Source organism: Helianthus annuus, unplaced genomic scaffold, assembly GCF_002127325.2.
Source record: "Helianthus annuus cultivar XRQ/B unplaced genomic scaffold, HanXRQr2.0-SUNRISE HanXRQChr00c161, whole genome shotgun sequence".
Taxonomy (NCBI): domain Eukaryota; kingdom Viridiplantae; phylum Streptophyta; class Magnoliopsida; order Asterales; family Asteraceae; genus Helianthus; species Helianthus annuus.
In genome coordinates, this window is record NW_023395677.1 from 6,547 (window position 1) to 12,737 (window position 6,191).

At 30.1% G+C, this 6,191-nt stretch overlaps 1 long non-coding RNA gene across 1 annotated transcript; it reads left to right on the plus strand.

The window, feature by feature from the left end:
• The first annotated feature begins 1,478 nt into the window (after nucleotides 1–1,478).
• LOC118489733 lies at nucleotides 1,479–3,730 on the plus strand. Its single transcript, XR_004887743.1, has 3 exons — nucleotides 1,479–1,550; nucleotides 2,867–2,928; nucleotides 3,357–3,730. It is a non-coding gene; the product is annotated as an uncharacterized LOC118489733 (long non-coding RNA).
• The last annotated feature ends 2,461 nt before the right edge of the window (nucleotides 3,731–6,191 follow it).

The following is a 6,191-nucleotide window of genomic DNA, read 5'->3' on the forward strand; positions in this document are numbered from 1 at the left end:
TCCGTTTTAAAAAGTAGTAATTTGGTTCGGGTCAAAATAGGTCGTTTAAAAGGTCTCGACTTGGTTCGAGTCAGAACTGTCCATTTTAAAAAGTATAAATTTGGTTCGTCTCACACGGGTTCGGGTCAGAATGAGACTTTTTATTATTAGTGCCAATTTGGTTAGGGTGAAACTGGGTTAGGGTCAAAACGAGTCATTTCAAAGAAGTATCAATTTGGTTTGTGTCAAATTGGGTTCAGGTCAAATCAAAATAGGTCATTCTTAAAAAATGTGTAAATTTGGTTCGGATCGAAAAATGTTCAAACTGGACTCCAATTTTGATAGCCATTTTAATATAAAGTATCAAAACTCATTAATGGGCAAGGCTAAAGATTATTATAGTCTTTGATATTTTAGCATGATCTTTTAATTAGATATAAAGATTATTATTTTAATTATACGTGTTAGTCTTACTGATGAGTAAGGATTTTAATATTGTATTGTTGGAATATATTAATGTTGGTTTGAAAATTTCTTTACTTTTAGCTTAAATATTTTATTTTGTATTGAATAATGTAAAAAATAGTGTTTAGAAGTTTGATTTGATTATGTATGTTAGATTCTTAATCCTAATTCAATTATGTGTGGTTATTAATTAACCAATTTAATGTTGAAAGAAGTGGAATTCTTTACTTTTTCTTCTACAGAAACCGCTCATTTGCTCAAGAACCAATCTTTGGATTCTCAATGAAGACATTAGTATTCATGAGTCCGTTAAGAAGATGAGGCATAAAGGTTTATGTAACAATATGTTATACTGTTGTTTATTAATGTTTTGTAACTAGGTAATATTATATATAGAGGCATATTATGATGTTAAGTATGTGTGATTATTAGGTAGTCTTCGGTTGATATCACTGGCACCAGTAATGGTCAGAACCCGCCTTGGGATGGTTTAGTTAACCGTTTGGTACCAGATTTCATGGATCTAACAGTGGCTTATTTTCCCAACGGCAATTATTATATAGGTAACTTGATACACATTTGTATGTAGATTAGGAAGATGTTTGTATTTGATAAGTGCATTTATATGCAAGCTTTCTACTTTATTTTGAATTTTGTTTTGGTTGTTATTTATGATGGATACATTTTTTTAGGTTATTATGGTACCACCAATGATTGGGATAACTACTTGAGATATGTAAATCCTGATGGAGTTCAATGTCTCATGTAAGATTTTGTTTCACTCTTTTGATGTTCCAACTAGCTGATAGTTTTTTTTATTTTTTTATGATAAGTTGATAACAATTGGTTCTGATCTATACATGGAGTATATGGGGATATGGATCATGGTTATGGTTATGCACCATACGGTCCTTATTCACATGTTGGCTCACTTTTGCGACAGTAGGTCAGCTCTATGGTCATTTAGTAATCTTCTTATTTCTGTTATTTTTTTTTAACTAATCTGGTTATGATTAGTTCAAAAATAGGAGGGATTTTTTTCCAGTATACGTGAGGCTGCTTCGAGATAATGAATACAAAGTGCGTATTGCAGCTATACTGATCATGTAAGTTGTTATGATATTAGTAACTTTGTTTTTCTTGAATGAAACGATTATGAGGTTGTGTTGAATGTACAATTTGAAAAACTTTTGATCTCATTTGACCCGTTTTATTTTTAGCCAAAATTCTTAGATTTTACACATTTGGCCTGTTAGCTAACAAAAGTGCTAATAGGAAAAAATGTTATAATATGTAATGTAAATGCTTTTACAAATTGATTTTGTAACTTTTAGGCGAATTATATCGTTGGGAGATCTTACTTACCGCTTTGATTTGTCATACGAGAAAAGAAAACACGTGATTTGATTTCCAACAATGCATGGTCCAAGTTGTTAGAAAGTAGAGAGGAGCTTGGTACCAACCAGGTTCCCCAAAAATGTGTAGAGTACCGGTACGGAAAATCCAAAAAATGGGTACCGGTACTAAAAACGCTAAAAGTCGGTACCTAAAATATTTCGGTTCGGGGTATTCGGTCTCGGTATTTAGTACCATTTTCTCATCCCTATTAGAAATTGATCACGTAAGTTGTTATGATATTAGTAACTTTGATTTTCTTCAATGAAATGATTATGAGTTTGTATTGAATATACATCTTGGAAAACTTTTGATCTCATTTGACCCGTTTCATTTTTTGCCAAAATTCTTAGAATACCTAAAAAGTGTATTGGTTACATCATGAGTATAAACAATCTATTATATTTTATATGTCTCTATCGTTGTAGATGCACTTTTGTCCAAGTTTCCATATTCATCCCTTTTTATGGTACTGCTCGGCTCGGCTCGATACCTTGATTCACTTTAAATTACTGCTATTTAATATTATATGGTTATATTAAGGTAAGAGGGAGCATATTTGATTAATTTGCATATCTTAGATATGATATCCTAAGGGTAACTGTTTACTACTCTCAGGGTGTTAATATTTCTTTTCTCTGAACCACACTTCATCCTTATGTTTATAGGGTGTCTATTATAGTTGTAGTGGTAATGTGCTTTTACAACATTTATAAGAACGTAAGATTGAGAGAATTCTTGTCAGAAAATATGGTGGCTATAGATTTTGTTAATCATATTTCTTTAAAGGAATTGGAGTGTTATCATTTAAATTATATGTTCTGTTATGGCTATTATTTGTTTAGAGCATATGATAGTCTTGACACAAAATATAAGAGCATGTGATTGTCTTGACACATAAATAGATGTTTTTTAGCTTAGGTATTATGGCTATTATTTGTTCAGCCCTTTAATGAAGCTACTTTATATTTTAGGTGATGAATCAAAAGTTAATCGAAGCATAATATGGTTCATATCTGAAAAACAGGGTGGTCGAAGAAGACGACGGTCAAAAGGGTTCATCCGGATTTGATTTTGTTCACTTCTAAGGTTAGTTCTCTTCTAACTACGTGCTTCTATTTCTTTTCAAATCTTCTTCCACTTTTGTATTATGCGAATTTAACTTCAGTTTAGGTAAAAATCGGTATGTTATTCAGAGGTTGAAATTGACAATTCATGGTGGGGAATCAGTTATTGCAATACCAATACTTTGAGTATTTGTTTTATATGAACTATAATTAGATTAATTAGCTTTAGCAGTTGGTTTGTTTGATGAGTTGACGATTGCTTCAAATTTCAGTCATTTTATCAAAATCTAGGTATGTTTTGAACTTGAAAATTGCAGGTTTAGTCATTTATTCATGATCTAGGTATGTATTTGAACTTGAAAATGGCAAGTATATGTTTGTTTTGAGTGTTTTTAATGCAGTTCAAGTGTTTGTGAAAATGTCTATGTGAGTGTTTTATTGTTGGTTTAGGTGGAACGGGCAAAGTTTGTGTTTGAATCAAAGACTATAATGAAAATGGAGCTTTTGGTGTTGTCTTCGCTTGAATGGAAAATGAATCATGTGACTCGGCTACTACCTGCAGTTGGATCCATTGGTCCTCAAAGTTTTGGAACAAATTATTCAATGTAAGTATGTTTCTTTTTTCTTGGTTTGGTGATTGCTATGTATATATCGTTTTATAATTATAGAACGGCTTCATTTGTGGTTATCATGTAGAAACACCCTGGATGGATCAGTATTTGGTTCAATTTTCTCTAAGTAATATTCTTTTAGTTTGTTTTATTTGTGTCTCTACACCTCACTTAAGGGATCGGAAAACTGGCTACCATATTTGGTTGTCACACGGTACGAGGAACAAGATTTCATTATTAGGAAAAATGTAATCATTTTTACAGTAATGGATGAATGTTATTATGTTTATTCTCATGTATGTTCTACCTTTATTTGAAGCAAACAATCATCACGTGTAAAAGATGCCATCAAAATTGAAGGTTTGTTGGTAAAAAAAACAGATACTGGGTTTATCCCTACTGGGTCGAATTCCTTCAATGTAAACTCTTATTTAACTTTGGTCTTTTAAGCCTCAAAATTTAACTTACTTTGTTTTGTTGTGTCATTATCCACCTTTTTACAAATAGTGTATTATATTCTATTTTAATAAATAATATGTCTCTCTTAGGTTTGTAGTCATATTGCATATGGTAAGGTAAAGGGTCAAATTTTATAATTTATAGTTTGCACTTTTAACGTGTAATAGCTAAACTAAAGCATCCACATGAAGTTTTGAAGTTGTTTCAGTTGTTGGTTGTTATAGCTAGAAAGCATGAGGTCACATTGGCAGAAGAAAAACAACTTTTTCTAAAGTAATTCTAATATTTCGAGAGGTTTAGGAATGATTTATTACATGGCCATTGTCTCAGTTGTTTGTTCACCATTATTGTAGGGCTTATGTACTTATTCTTTTATTTTATAACCCTCAAACAAGTCGTTTATTCGGGTGTAGAAATGGGTATTTGTTATGGATGTCTATGTGTTATCGACAAGTTAATTTCTTTTACACAACCTATGATGCACTTCTCGGTTTGCTAAAAAAAGCCAACATTTAACGGTGAAATAATCTTGATTCTCAACTTTGCAATTTAAGTTTTTACTAAGGGTAACAAAAAAGGTTGATTTAGGTTTTGCTTTTTCTCTAATGGGACAAACTTTACGGGTACAAATGTGCTTTCTGTTCAAACTAGAAAAACGTATTTCCTTCAATTACTTATCTTTTTGGTTTTGTTAGATCTATAGTACGAGTATTTTAATCTTCAACTTCAGATTTCCATAATATGTCAATGCGTACAGTTTCTTTATGATTAGTATAAACGTAACTTTTTTTGTAAAAAAAAAACGTATCATTTCTCAACACCGCGAAATTCGCGGGATTAACACTATCTATTTATTATATATATATATATATATATATATATATATATATATATATATATATAGTGGAGGGTTCAAATGAGAAGAAATTCTTTATAAGAAGAAAAAAGAAGAAATTTCAACCAATAGAAATGCTTCATTAGACTTCATTTAATATTTGTACTTAATGTAACTATAAGGGTATATTAGTAAACTTACATACATCATTAATGGGTAGTTTCATCTTTAATAACTAACTATATTAAATTTGTAACTTATTTTTAAAATATATATTTTTTCACAAAAAATAAAAATAAAAATTCATTTATAGTGTAGGATAAATACGAGGCGTGTAGGATAAATTACGAGTTGTGTAGGATAAATTTCAATATGTGTACGATAAATTTCGAAATGTGTAGGATAACTTTTGATGTGTGTAGGCAAAAATATTTAGTGTGGAGGATTATAGTCTTAATGACTAATTAATTAATCAAACATAATAATAAATGAGATGAGAAAAAAACTATTTAATGTTTTACAATTATACCCTTTTATTCTTTTTCTTCTCAATAAAATTTTCTTCTTAAATGAACCTTCCCCTATATATATATATATATATATATATATATATATATATATATATAATTATATATAATATAATATAGATTTGGGCCATGTGGCATGTGATTTTGGACATTTTTGATGATGTGGCAACCTATGGTGGAGGTGGATTGTGAGTTTAGGAGGGAATTGAGAATAGAATTCGCGGTGTTGAGAAATGATATAATTTTTAATAATCAAAGTTATAATGTTTTTGTTTTTTATTATACTTTATTAACTATGGCATGAGGGCTCAGGGAACGTCTTAGCTACCATGGGATAACGGTTGTCATTTTTTTTTTCTTTTGTAATTTGAATTTTGAACTTTTCATTTTGTTTTATTAGTTCAATAGCATGTGATAAATTTGATCCATTTTTAGGTAGCACTTCCATTGGAGATAACTACATGAATGATTTAAAGGTTTTAGAGTAGATGTTGAATTTTGAACTTTTAATATTTGTTTTATTAGTTCAATAGCATGTGATAAGTTAGAGTTTTGGCGTACCTATGGGTTAAACATCAGTCAAAGTCAAAATCCATTGGTTTATCATGGGAAAATTGGCGAAATTTCGTGTTAATTTTTTTGGGTCTATGATGTAGTTGTTGTCTGGTTGTTTTTGGATGTGGATTAGCATTAATCTGGTTTTTTAATAAAATTTGATTTGTTTGCTGTTTAAAAAAAAATATATCTCAGTTATCTTCCTTTAATGTGTTTAAAAGTTTTGTTGTGGAAAGTTTGATGTGGAAAGTTTTTGTTATGTTTTTTACTTAGGTCATGTGTGGCTTCATGTACAATT